Source organism: Diospyros lotus, chromosome 12, assembly GCF_014633365.1.
Source record: "Diospyros lotus cultivar Yz01 chromosome 12, ASM1463336v1, whole genome shotgun sequence".
Classification (NCBI taxonomy): domain Eukaryota; kingdom Viridiplantae; phylum Streptophyta; class Magnoliopsida; order Ericales; family Ebenaceae; genus Diospyros; species Diospyros lotus.
Genome location: NC_068349.1, coordinates 18,581,705 through 18,597,008, shown reverse-complemented (window position 1 = coordinate 18,597,008; position 15,304 = coordinate 18,581,705).

Sequence of the window (15,304 nt, the reverse complement as noted above, 5' to 3'; positions counted from 1 at the left end):
ATGAATATTTTGGTGATTCTGGTACGTCTTGGAGCATAGTATAATCTCTTTTGAAAGTGTTTTAGTGAATCGTCTTAGTTACCTCCTAATTGGGACATGTTAATAATGGTGAAGTTATGCCCGGACAAGATAAGTAAAACAGCGGTGGTTACTAGGAGAACTTGTCAAAGGACGTGGGAGAATAAGAATGGCTTGCAATTAATATAAGTCTTAAGGTTGAGTTAGATATCCAAAGTGGAGTCTTAAGAGGAACATATTTAGTTAGAGCTAATTAGTGGAAATCTCAAATGGAGACTTAGGGGAAAAGAAACTGATGGATCGTAAAGACAAAATCCCTACTTAGAAATTTGGGGGTTTGTCAATTAGAGTTTTTAAGGTTATTAATTGGGGAATACTGGACCTTGCTAGGTGATAGGACGTCAGGTTGGGAGTTGGCATCCAACTATGTGATTTGAATGTAAAGTTGGTTTGGTAACCACAACTGAGGATCCAAGAGATATGGAAACTGTAAAATTGGAAATCATTAGTCAAAATCCTTTTTGTCGAATGTGGGGATATTTTGTGGTTATTAGGAGTGAACGAGTTACGAATGGATAGTCTGATATGACATAAATTGATTGTAAATCAGGTTTGTGAACGGTTGGTATGAAATCATCAAGATTCAAGGGTAAAAATGACTCAGTATAGATCGAGGATCCTAAGGAACAATCTGCAGTAAGTAACCCAGGATGGTTTGATAAGTTCTTTTGAGAATAGAATTTGAGGGTTTTAGGAATCCAAAATTGTTGATGGGGTATTGAGATAAAGGATCCAGAATTGATGACAAAGGAAATAAAGAAAGATTACCTTAAGGGAATGGTAGGTGTTTGGTTTCATATGTTATTCGAGGGAAAAAAGGGTCAGGGTGTAGCCTTGAGTCTTCTGAAAGTTTGGGTAATGATAAAAGGAAAAATGGTATTGAGGATATTAGTTTAGGATCAGACGAGGCAAACGAATCGAAAATAATTGAGGATCGAATTCCTGTTTCGGGGTTCTAGAAGTTTATCCTAGTGGTAACTGGTTTGTGTAATCATATTCTGAGTAGCAATAAAAATTTTCTCTTTAAGTGAAATTGTTAAGTGTGCTTCCAATTTATTAATGGTCACTGCTAGACAAAGAGGAAACAACCATAAATTAGCTATAGTTAGGGTTAAGTTGCGACCAAAACTTACTAGGATATCAAATGTGGGATCCGCATGTGTTGGAAATTAGAATTTTCCCTTTAATTGGAAGTTGGAAGAATCTTTTTCTTTTATATAGAGGATTTGCGAAATGAAATCTTACGTGAGAATCTGGGGATGACAAGTCTTTATAAACCATATAATTTAGCTCGATGATTATCAAGGACCAAAAGGGTGATCATATAAGTCTTGGCTTGAGTTTTAAATACACTAAGTAATGGGATAGGGTTTGCTAAGCTTGATAAGCTTGTAAGGATATCTTGAGATAGGATATAGTGATTAGATCTTATCACGTGGAAGTTGATCCTAATTGATCCAAAGGGAGAATTAGGAATGATTGAAAGAACGACCCAAAAACTGAGATGTCAAGTTGAAAATCGATCGCGAAATTAGATGTCAGAAACATATAAAGGAGTGCGGAGCTTCTAAAACTAGATTTGTGATAGACAGAGCATATAGTTGTAACATAAGTCTATGAGAAAGTACGGTTACACAACCTCGTATAATTTTCGAATACGATAATAGTGTTGGGTGGATTTCTAGTGATTTTAGAGGAAATTATAGCACCTGTAAGGATAGCAACAAGAACGTGAGGTTCCATGATAAGTTGGAAACTAAAAAAGGTTAGATTATAGAAAGAAAAAAAATCCAAGGTACTGGGAATGGTTAGGATAATGGTGCACCACTCAATTGAGTGATATTTTCAGAAAAGAAAAAAAAAAAGAGAGATCAGGGATTTGGACTAGTATTAATAAGAATCACTATAGCTCTCGAAGATGGAACAATGAGTTCTAGCATAACGATAACACCATTGGTGTTTGGCCTGTAACAATGGATCTGAGCCTAGGGACCAAGGCAGAGGACTGGTGGTTGGCTCGCAGTTTGGAGTGTGATACCCATGAGTCGAAGCAACACAGTGAACTGTGGAGACGGTCAGGTACCAAAGTTTAGGCAGCAACGTGGATGTTATGTACAAATTAGAGTCCAAGTTTCAAGGGACCGGAGCATCGTGGTAGGATCCCTAATCTTTCATGGAAAGGTTGAAGGCTTGATAACCTAACCTGGATATTTGCTACATGGACTGTGATTGTCAAAAGTGAATAAAAAAAAAATGTAATCTCGAGCGAAGAAATACTGTTTGGTGAGCTGTTATCGAAAATTTGTGGAAAGATTCTTCTAGGATAATTGCATCGACGACAGAAACTCGTGAAGTTATGGCCATTACTAAGTGATGACTTAGAGTTGAATAGTGATTGTGTTCATAGGTAGAGGTAGGTCGTAACCAGGAATGGAATAATCCCTACTATAGACATGTGTTGTGGATTTGCTTAGGAAATGTGTTTCCAGATTAAGCAAGTGGTGGGACGATTGTTTTTCAGATATAGCCTTTTGGAAGAATTTAATTACAATTATTGACCTGGTTTTTGGTTGAGTGTATTTAATATTACGCACCCCAGGAGTTGTGAGCAATTGGCTCTGATTTAGTTGTCTTTAATCTTACTTTTGGTGATATAATTAGAGTAATAGTAGGTATATCTTGGTACTCTCGAGAACATGAGTTGATCTATAAAATGATATGAAGTCAACATGAAGATATGGTAAGTTATATGCTAATAGGTAACCAAAAGTGTTTTTCTTCTCGAGAGACATGTTATGATTTGGAAAAGCATATGAATGAGCTATTATAGAGGAAGACATGAGTTTTTAGTTCCACTATGGAAATTTTATTTGTGAGACAATAGGCTAAATTATTAAAGCTATGCTAGGTGTTGCCGAAGACCCAGTGGAAATCGGAAGTTGTCCCCTAAGGGTTTCCATTTAAGGTAGTTGTGTGGGAACTAAATCGCCTAGTAGAGAACGAGTAAAAATCTGCTCCTAGAAGTCGGGGATGATGGAGACTGTGTTTGACTTCAAACTGAGATGTTTCTCACACGAGATGGATATGGAAAGCATCGCTTAGTTGAGATAAAACATTTAGTAGTACTAGGGTGAGGTGCTACGAATGACGTATGGGTTTAGGTGCTCTAGTTAATAGTATAACGGTGGAATGTTGTTTTGTGAATGATGAATTGAAACGACATGAGAGTTCTGTGTTGAGACAAACTGATCTGATTGATGGATAGTGTTTGGAAGAGAAATAGTAACATGCCAGGATGTTAGGTTGCCATAAGAGAAATTGTGTTCTTTATAGACCTAAATTGATGATTTGTGTGACCAGCCGCAAGAGGCTATGAAATTATCTCTTAAGTTAATGTGCAATCAAGGTACTGATAATTGAGAGAAATGTACGCCGAGTTAGTTCAATGTTATCAATTTCTGTGTGATCATGGCAGCTGAGTTAGTTCAATGTTATCAATTTATGTGTGATTATGACATATGCACTAGCATAAGAGTGGGTTGGGAGAATTAGTAGTCAAATAAAATGAGATTTGAGGACATGATTAGAAGTGATATTAGGTTTTATAAATTATTTTGGGATTCGTGTAGCCGCCGGTATAGAGCTACAACGGGATAATCTGGAAAATAAGAAACGTGTCTGGTAAGCATGAACCGTATAGAAATGCAAGTTAAGAATGAATGTCAAGGATTAGGAATGATACATCTAGGGCTTTTCAAATTAGGAGTCATTAGCGATAGTAGTGATACAATTACCACGGATCAAATTTCGAGGATGAAATTTATTAAGGGGGGAGAATGTAATATCCGGGCATCTCTTAAGGCTATAAATGGAAATTATTGAGGATATAAATAGTATTTGATGAAGGGTAAAAGTGGAATTTTCGAAAGAAATAGGTTGTAGGGTGCACTATCGCTGTTTTAAGAGACCGAATTGACCAAAAGGAGTACCCCAGACCCTAGATAGCCAAGGAAAATGAAATAGTACCGACAAGTGATTCGAGTTATTATTTTAGGTATCAAAAGAAGTGGGATCAGGAATAGTTTCGATACAGCTATCGATCGGGCTGAGAAAATTGAATCAACGTAGGTGTAACGACCTGTTAGAGGGCCTAGTATTTATTTAGAATTAGTTAATTAATTATTGAAGTAATTAATTAAGAGGATTTGCCATTTAATTATTTAATATGGCAATTTATATTTTTATTGAATAAATAGCATTTAATTATATTTATTTAGTGTTGAAATTAAATGCAGGGACTTGAGGGTCATTTAAGAAGTTGTTACTAATTTAATTAATTAATAAAAGTTATTATGAGAATGGGAAGTCCATCCGAGAAAGGGTTTTGGATTTATGGAGTTTCCTAGTTGTATTAGGAGAATGAGATGCCCTAGGGTTGCTCTCTTTCTCTCTATATATATATATCTTCCCATAGCATTGAGTTTCTTCACGCTGTGGAGATTAGAGATCGCATAGAAGAAGAAAATAAGTCAAGAGCTATTGCAGTAACAGTGAGTAGCATAACAGTTCGATTAGTAGCATTCGAGTTCGATCAGAGAGTTTAAGGCAAGTATCATTTCCCTGTAATCTTTTCTTACAGGTCTTGATTTAGTTGATATTAGATTTCCAGAATTGAATCAGTTCCAGTGCATGTATATATATATATGTGCGTTACAGTGAGTTATATCAGTTCAGTGCATGTTTATATTTGTATTTACATGCGTACAGTGAGTGCCAGCCAGTTCATGCATGTTCCTTGCAATGTTTTCATTAGTTATGATCAGTAAATCATCCCTCAAGTTGTTTATATAACAATTGGGATTGTTCTCCCGAGATTTCTTTTGGAATGGTGTAGTGAAGCTAAGTTTTGATTCAAGTTATGATCTCTGTTATCGTAAGCTTTATATCTGATAAGATTCCAGTCATTCGAATAAGTCTTGTGTCATTCGAATGAGTTTCAAAGCATCCGAATGAGTTTCAGTGTTATCGTAATGTTTTTTTTCCCTTATAATGTATCAGTCATTCGAATGAGTGCCTTGTCATTCGAATGAGTCCTGAGCTATCGTATCATTCGTATGAATTTTTGAGGTTTTTAGACTGTCATTCGAATGAGCCTTGTTGTCATTCGAATGAGCCCTTGAAGATGTGAGTAAGTTGTTTCTTTGTATAGCTTAGCATTCGAATGAGCCTTCTTGTCATTCGAATGATCTTCAAATTGATTCGAATAAAGTTACTGTTGCATTCGAATGAGTCGAGTTTTGCCAGTTCAAAAGTTGGAAATTTTCAAAATTCATTCGAATGAATTTGAGAGTCATTCGAATGAGTCCCAGATCAGATCCGAATAGCCTTTGAATATCATCTATCATTCGAATGAGCCTTCTGTCATTCGAATGAGTCTCTGTCATTCGAATGAGTTTTCTGCCATTCGAATGAGCTTGCTGAAATCCTTTTTTTCATTCAAATGGGCTGCTTTTTCATTCAAATTGCTTCCTTTTGCTTTCTCAATCATCCAAATAGTATCAAATGGCATCCAAATAGCTTCCAATAAATTCTTGATTCAAGTCTTAAATGTAATATAAATATTCAATTATTCAAATATTGAATTTTTATGCCAAGATATGATAAAATCCAATATGCCATACCTGTACTTAGAAATTTCAGAATATTTGAATCTCAATATTTCTAGTAAAAACCATATACCATGTTTAGCAGTTCATTATGACATGGTCAGCATTATTTTGTGAGATTATGTGCACACATTGTATGAGCATTGAGCATGACTTATGTGGAGCACTACATATCGTGTGCCAACATTTATATGAGCATTGCATTATGCGCGCCAGGCGGCTTGTCCGCGGGGATCCCACTAGTATCAGTACAATTATATCTCAGTTATGAGTTGCTCGCCTGATGTCGACCAGGGAGCTAGGGGCATATTGCCCAAAGTATGTGCCTACGGTTTTTATGTTTGCAGGACTCAGATCAGCCAGGTATGTGTTACAGTTATGTGGACCTATGGGCCAAAGTTGCATACCTGCATTTAGTTTACAGCTTATGTGCATTACATCTTATAAATGCCATCCAGTGATTATTATATCTCTCAGTACAAGTTCAGTAAGTATTTTTATCAGTATCGATATTCTTCGATTCAGCTTCAGTTATTCTTTCCAGTTTATTACTTGCTGAGCTTTGTGGCTCACCTTGTACTCTTCACCATTCCAGGTCCTAGTGGGGGAGTACCAGATGTGGGGCCAAGCAGCAGTGTCCGGTAGAGTGTGTACACGGAGCCGCTCAAGACCAAAGATGTCTGGGAGTTGTTAGTTTATTAGTTAGTGCTTGATCAGTTTAGATTCATTTTATTTTCCAGTTTAGGGAATTTCCCTTAGATACAATTATGATTTAAGTTTTTGTTGACTCAGAGTCTTATTACAGTTAATTGATATATACAGTATTGGTATCAGAATTCAGTTATCAGTCAGTTTATTTTATTATCCCCAGTAGCACCTCTTCTCGGGCAGTTCTAGGAGAGGGGGTGTTACAGTAGGGATCGTCCGAAGAGTCAATGGAGTGTCTTGAGGACTTAGATTTTGCATATGAAACAACCCTTGAGCGATTTCAGGTTGAAACGAATGAATTTAGGATCAAAACGATCAACCGGGCCTAAGTGTAATTTTCTAAATTTGCCCGAGGGAGGTCAAACGAATAATTTTTCAAAAATTTCAAGGGTGAAATGAGGATTACTAAACTTGTCGGCCTTAGTGGTATAGATGGATAGATCAGGGGTATCATGCAAAGGGCGGAAATGACATTGGAAGAATCAGGGGTGTGGAAGTGCAATAAATCAAAGTTGGGCAGTGTGAACGCAAGCCAAAATTCGGCCACCGCCTTCCACCGCACGTGGAGGCTGATTCCGGCGATGGGACGGCCGAGGGGGACCTGGGGAAGGTTGTATACGGCCGAGGGATGCTTGGGGGCCAAGCCTTGGCCTCTGATTGGATGAAAAACGGCCAGAAATTGTCTATAAATACCTAGGTTTTCGGCCAAAACTTGACACTCAAATTGCTCACGATTGAGGATGAATAGAAGAGAGTGGATAGAGGCCCTTTGATCCTTGCGAGAAGGGGAGAAAATCTAGAGCATTTGGTGCGGTTTAGTATTCATTTCAAGCTAGTTCGAAGATGGCCGAAAAAATCGAGGTGGACTGCCACGCGTGACCTATAACTGCCCTTTTCGGGCATTTTCCAGTGGCCTTTCGACCTGAAAGTTATGCCATTGGGATTGATTCTTCAAGGGTTTCAAGGGGGTACCATTTGTTTGGACATTGGAGTCATCGGCGACGGCCGAAGAATTGAGGAAAATGGTGGCACGTGGCTGCACGCGCCACACTCCACGCGTAGCCACACACTAGGTTCGTGAGGGCGCGTGATAAGGGGCATTTCGATAATTTTAATTTCAATATTTTCCTTGATTTATTTTAGGATTTATCATGTGAAAAAAATGGGAAAAATGTTTGAGGAGATAATTATTTTGGAATTATCAACGTGAAAATTAGGAGAAAAATAGAGGAAATTAAGAAAAAAAATGTATTTTGATTCTCTTTAATTAAATATGGTGTTTAGGGAGTGTTGTGGCTCGAGATGGTGTATAAGTCCTGGTATTTGTAATTTAGCACACAAACCGAGGTAATACACGAGGATCGAGACAATCCGAATACATCGAGGTGAGTGGACTGATTTCAGTTTTACCCTTGTTTGGAAGTGTCTTGGTGTGCCTATAGTGAGTTCAGGTGAGCGGTTTTACCCTCCCGAGCTCAGGTTATATGTGATTGAACCAGTTCAAGTGAGCGGTTATACCCTCCAGAACTTGGGTTGTGTTGGAAAGGCGTTTCTCTTATGTACTTATGGCATTGGTGCATGGCGTGTGATTTTCATATCATTGAGGTGTCGATTTTCGTGTCGTTGTTGGGTCCGTATGGGACAGGATGGGGTCTTCTTGAGAATGGGACAAGGTTAATCCAGGTGAACGGGAGACATGGTAGGCCACTTGAGGGATTAAGTATGTCGTGGCAAGGTCAACCCCAAAGGTGTGTGGAATGGATTTTTCCACAGGAGGTTGAGTATGTCAGGGAGATTTCTTAAGTTAGACGTGTTGCATGTCGTTGTTGTCTGTATATGCCATGCTCATGTATCTTTCATGCATTCAGTAAACTGTTTCATGCCATCACTTAGATGTTTTATCATCTAATCTGGGTTATGCCCCAGGAAAACGTTCTAGCCAGGGACTGCTATGAGGGCGAGGACGTGGCCAGTCGAGGGCCAATAGTGTTTAGAATGTTAGTCATTGTATCATTTTGAGGTGACGGTATTTACCTGAGTATATGTATGAATGGTTGTAAGATAATGATGTTATCATTTGGTAGTTTGTAATACGTATTTCAGTGTAGAAACACCTTGTATGAAACTCGCGGTAGACCACGGTATTTTGATGTTAATGTATCCGCTGCATTATTCTATGTCTCATTTAGTTTAAGATTATTGATCTTGTTGGTTAAATGGGCAAGGCTGGGGTTCTTAGGAGTTTTATCTGCATGTGAAGATTGTTCTTGGAATCACCGTGCATGATGAACTTGGAAAAAAAAAAAAAAAGATTTTCAGGAATTCCCTTATAGTGACACGCCTGGCGAGGTAGGGTGTTACATATTTGCTTCTCATCATTCCAAGTATTAACAAGGTTAAGCACGGGGTTGGCCCGTGAGGGATTTGGTAATTGGGCTAGCTGTGTACAGAGCTTGACGAAACTAAAGACCCTGGGGTGGTGTTTCGTATCCCTTTCTAGATAGTGAACTGAACTTTTATGGCCTAGATCGAATGTTGTCTCAAGGCCTAATATGTTATAAAAGTTGTCTAATATTTCCTTTTGACTGTAAAATATAGTAAGTGGAGGAAAAATGATTGTGGGATTGTGTTGTAAATTGTTATGGTGTGGATGTCCTTAATAGAGTTCATGTTTTCATTCCATTCTTTTGGCACTTCCTCCTGGATTCCTTGTTTAAGGGTCTTCGAGAGTAGGGTTGTTACAGTATTTGAGTAACTTATAAAAATAGTCAATTACAAAACATATGCACTCAAGTAAAGATTAAACTTAGTTGATTAAATACTACTTTGTACACGAGTAATACTTGACAAAATTTGAAAAATATAGTCGTTACAAAGGATTAAATGCGATTTATCTTTAATTTTCATAACATTAAATGCTTCTCAAACAAATTATACATGGATTTTGTTGTTTTTAACTGAATTTAGAAATGTTATAGAGACAAAAAGTGACAGTTAAAACACAAAGAACATTCTCTCACCTTGATGGATAGCTCAGCAGAAGCATTAAGACAGAACACTATATAAAGGAGATGAAACTTCAAGAACAAAAAAAGTAGTTGAAATTCTAATATCTCAAGCATTCAAAAAGCCTTTAACAAATGCTCTATCATTAACATCCAGAGAAAGAGGGAGAGAGAGAGAGACCAAGCTTATATCTTTCAATCTTTTTGTCTCTTAGTAAAAACAAAAAGAAGTGTTTGTAATCTTGTACAACCTATACCTTTTATTGTATCTCTTATTCACATTTTTATTATGATCATAGAAAGGTTAAGGCTGATCCTAGTAAAAGGCATTAGTTGTAACCGATCCTATTTAAAAAATTCATTGTTTGTAAAGGTTTTATAGCTAAGCCTCTTTTAAAAGATACCCAAGTAAATTGGTTGAACAAAATTCTTGATGACGATCTAAGGTAATGAAGTAGGTATAGCCAAACCACTATATACGTGCCTTGTGTGATGCTTTCTTTCAATTTATTTTACTTACTATTTTAAGTTCTTAGATTTTTTAAAGGGTGAAAAAGATTAATTCACTCTCCTCTTAACCTAACAAAAGTTTTCATGTGTCATTGCAACCAACATCTTACCCTTATTATAACGACTTGTTAGTGGATCTAGGCGTTATTGGTAATTTATTTCGGGCATTTGAGTTTTTGCCTTGATTAATTAATTGTTGGAAATAATTTATATGTTGATAAGAGGCAAATTAATGAAAATAATAATGGGATGATAAATGTAAGTGAAATTAAAAATTGGTAAGCCCATATAAATGGAGTTTAAATGTATAAAAGAGTCCAAAGTTATGGGCTAAATGGGTTTGGGCCTAATATGGGTGGACACTTGATTTGGACTTAAGCCCATGTGTATAATAATGTGGGTTGATTAAAGAAAAGGGAAAAAGAAAATGAAATAGGGGAAATCTTAATCTTAATCTTAATATGTAACGGCTTGCCTCCCGCTAGTAAAGGAAATCCATGAGAGAATCGTCACTGATAAGGTACAGGAACACAATCCCACAACAACCATCCACACATGGACACACGAAAAGTCATAAACCCCATGTATATACATATACAACCCCAAGTCATCACAATGCTCACTCCGGGCTTAATCGCCCATACAACACAAAGTATAAAAAAGGGCAAAAGGAAATTACAAAAATAACACACAGTTCCCTGCCCTCAACACAACCCCCAAGGATCTTCAACTAGATCCATCACCTTCCTCAACTTTCCCTTTAACTTTACCTGGAATGGTGCAAGAAATAGTATAAGCCACAAGGCTCAGTAAGTATATGAAACAAGCACGGACAATAAGTAAAGTGAGATCATAACACAACAACCATAAATGAATAAAAAGGTAATCATAGTGACCAATTGTAAGTACAAGGTCACATGAGTAAAAATAGCACAAACACATGTCATCTGTAAGTTCGCCTCCCCAAGTTGGAATAATAGTGGAAATAAAATGGATAGGATAATGTCAAGGGTTCTCTACCACGAGTAGAAATGTCAACGGACTCACTGCCATAGTGATATGCAGATATACCGCCAGTAAACTCACCGCCATAGTGTCAACAAACTAACTGTAATGACCCGTTAGAGGGCTTAGAATTTATTGACAATTAGTTAAAAGCATTTTTGTCAATTAAATATTTAATGTGACAATTCAGAGATTTTTAAAGGAAAATAATAACATTTAATGGCATTTAATTATTTAAGAATTAAATGCAAGGGCATGAAGGTAATTCCAAAGTTTAGTTATTAATTAAGAGTTTTAATAATAATTTCTTCTTATTATTAATTAAGTGAGATCATGTATTTAAGGAAGAGTGAGAATCCATGCGTGAGATGGATTTGGATTGGGAGTCTCCTAGTGGTAGTAGGAGAAGGATTCCCGGTTATAAAAAGAGATTGAGTTATGGGCTAGGGCTTCTTATGCCTATATATATATAGCTTGATAGCCATAATTTTCTTCACGTTGTGTGAAGAATAGAAGATATAAGAAGTTCTAGTAGTGTCTAGCATAGGAGAAGTTGCTTTGCAATCGTTGCAATCCAGTCAAGAAGATTAAAGGAAGTATTCTCCCTGTAATCCTTCCATTATAGGATCATGATAGTTCGTTTTCAAAATTTTTAAGACTCTCGTTTGATACTTAGTTTATCAGCCAGTTTATATATACCTATATGTGTGTTTAGATTAGCGTATCAAAGGCTTCCTTGAGCAAGTATCTATCCCTGTAAAACATTCTTACAGGATCATGATTCAATATTAAATCTCAATTTTTCAATAACTCTTTGTTGAGTTTCAATTGTTACAGACAGTGCACATATATATATATATGCATATAACACTGAGTTCATGAAGAAGATATGCATGATTCTTTATAGCAATTCTTTTAAATATGATCTCCAAATCATGTTAGCATACGTTCTCAGATTAAACAAGACTTTTCGTTCTTGTTCCCAGATCTTTATCAGTTGTGTTTACATGCTTGTGTACATACGCAGTTATAGCAGTATCCAGTGAGTTTGATAAGTGATGCCTAATTCTTACAACGTTTTCTTTCAAAAATGATCTTTGATTCATCCTTATGTTAGTTCATGTCAATTGGGAATGTTCTCCCAAGATTTCTTTCGAAATGGTGTAGTAATGTTAAGCTTTGATTCAAGATGCAGTCTCTGTTATCATAAGCTTTATTTCTTATGAGTTTGCAGACATTCGAATGAGCCTTGTGTCATTCGAATGAGTTTTGAGGCATTCGATTGAGTTCTCAGTGTTATCGTATCATCCGAATATGTTCTGAAGGTTTTGAGTGTGACATTCGAATGAGTTTTTCTTGTCATTCGAATGAGTCCTTGAAAGATCCGAGAAGCCTTTGCTTTGTATCATCTAACATTTGAATGAGATTTCCTATCATTCGAATGGCCCATGTGTATTCAATTCATTCATTCGAATGGGGTACTGTTGCATTCAAATCTGTTCCATTCTGCCCGTTCAAATGCTTGAGATTTTCCAAATTCATACGAATGAATTTATAAGGCATTCGAATGACTCTCTTATGCTTAAGCTGTTATCCAAATAGCATCAAGTGGCATCCGAATTACCCATATCCCATTCGAATGCATCTCCAGTGTTATGCCTTATATTTGAATGACCTTCCTTGCATTCGAATGACTCTCTTGAGACACCCGAATGACTTCCAGTAAATTCTCAACTCAGTTCTTAAATTTAATATAAATATTCAATACTTCAAATATTGAATTTTTATGCCAAGATATGATAAAATCTAATAAGTCATACCATGACTCAGAAATTACCGAATCTTTGTATTTCAATATAAGTGATGGAGATCATATATCATGTTTAGCAATTATTATGACTTGTTCAGCATTACTTCGTGAGATTATGTGCATACATATTGGTATGAGCATTGAGCATAACTTTATATGGAGCACTACATATTGTGTGCCAGCATGTATATGAGCATAGCATTGCATTATGCAAGCTAGGTGGCTTATCTACGAGGATCCCACTAGTTTCAGTTTCAGTTTATGTGTTGCTCGCCTGGTGACGACCAGGGGGCTAAGGGCTTTGCCCACAGTATGTGCTTACAGTTTTTTTGTTTGTATGATTCAGATCAGTCAGGTATGTTCTACAGTTATGTGGGCCTATGAGCCAAAGTTGCATACCTGCATTTAGTTTACAGTTTATGTGCATTACATTTTTATGAATGCAATCAAATAGTGATTATACATAGTACAAGTTCAGTTAGTATTTCTTTGCAGTATCGATATTCTTCGATTCAGATTCAGTTATTCTTTCCATCTTATTACTTGCTAAGCTTTGTAGCTCACCTTGTACTTTTCACCATTCCAGGTCCTAGTGGGGGAGTATTAGATGTGGGGCCTAGCAATAGTGGTCAGTAGTGTGTGTACGTGGAGTTGCTCAGGATCAAAGATGTCTGGGTGTAACGACCCGTTAGAGGGCTTAGTATTTATTTAGAATTAGTTAATTAATTATTGAAGTAATTAATTAAGAGAATTTGCCATTTAATTATTTAATGTGGAAATTTAGATTTTTAATAGTGAGAATAGTATTTAAAGAGCATTTAATTCTAGTTATTTATTATGGAAATTAAATGCTAAGACATGAAGGTCATTTAGCAATTTGGTGATTAGAATTTAAGTGTTTAATTAAGAGTTATTATGAGATTGGGAGTCCATGTGTGAGAAGGCTTAGGTTTAGAAGTCTCCAAGTTTCAGTAGGAGATTAAAAAAAAGCCTTTTAGGGTCCTCTCCATTATGTGTATATATATATATATATATATATGCATAGGGCTTGGTTGTCTTCACGACGTGGAGAATAGAAGCTAAGAAGAGAGAGTTGGGCGCAGCAGTCTTCGATTTTCATTAGAATCGTTTGAATTCGATCCGAGCTATATCAAGGCAAGTATCTATCCCTGTAAACCTTCCTTATAGGATTATGATTTAGTATTACTCTCAATTCTTCAAGTTTATTTAGTCTGTTCTACCAGATTGTTATCAGTTACAGAGTATATATATATATATATATATACGTTTAGAGTGAATGCATGAGATAGATGTGCATAGTCATACAGAGATTCTTCCAAATATCATTGCTGAATCATCCTTAATGTTGTTTCATACCAATTGGGATTTGTTTTCCCAAGATTTTATTCGGAATGGTGTAGATTTGTTAAGTTTGAAGCAAGAATGGAGTCTGTGTGTTTGTTCGCTTTTGGGTTTAAAAGTTGCAGACATCTAGATAGGTTCCCTCATATCCGAATAGATTTTTCAGAGCATGTGAGTAGCATCTGGATAGGTTAGAGGCTATCTGGATGGGTCAAAAAGTTTTATGTAAGTGACATCTATATAACTCTTGTTCAAAACCCCAAAGTTAAGCGTGCTCGGGTGAGAGTAATTCTATGATGGGTGACCCCCCTGGGAAGTCTTCATGTTACAATAAATAAATTATTAAATAATTAAATAAATGTCAATAAATATTGTAATTCAAGGGAAAATACAAATAAATCTTTGTATTCCAATATATTAGATCAGATTACATGTTTAGCATTTATTTTGACATGATCAGCATTATTTTGTGAGATTATGTGCATACATCTTGGTATGAGTATTGAGCATGACTTTCTATGAAGCACTACATATCGTATACTAGCATGTATGTGAGCATTGCATTATGCGCGCCAGACGGCTAGTCTGCAGGGATCCCACCAGTTTCAGTTTCAGTTTGTGTGTTGCTCGCCTGATGTCGACCAGGGAGCTAGGGGCATATTGCCCACAGTATGTGCTTACAACTTTTATGTTTGCAGGATTCAGATCAGTCGGGTATGTGTTACACTTATGTGGGCCTACGTGCCAAAGTTGTATACCTGCATTGAGTTTACAGTTTATGCGCATTACATATTGTAAATGCCATCCAGTGATTATTATATCTCTCAGTACAAATTCAGTAAGTATTTTATCAGTATCAATATTCTTCGATTCAGTTTCAGTTATTCTTTCCACCTTATTACTTGCTGAGCTTTGTAACTCACCTTGTACTCTTCACCATTCCAGGTCCTAGCGGGGGAGTACTAGATGTGGGGCCTAGCAGCAGTGTCCAGTAGTATGTGTACGTGGAGCCGCTCAAGACCAAAGATGTTTGGGATTAGTTGGTGTTTTATCAGTTTAGGTTTATTTTATATTCCTATTTAAGGATTTTCCCTTAGATGTAGTTTATGGTTTTCAGTTTTTGGTTGACTCGGAGTTTTATTTCAATTGATTGAGATATT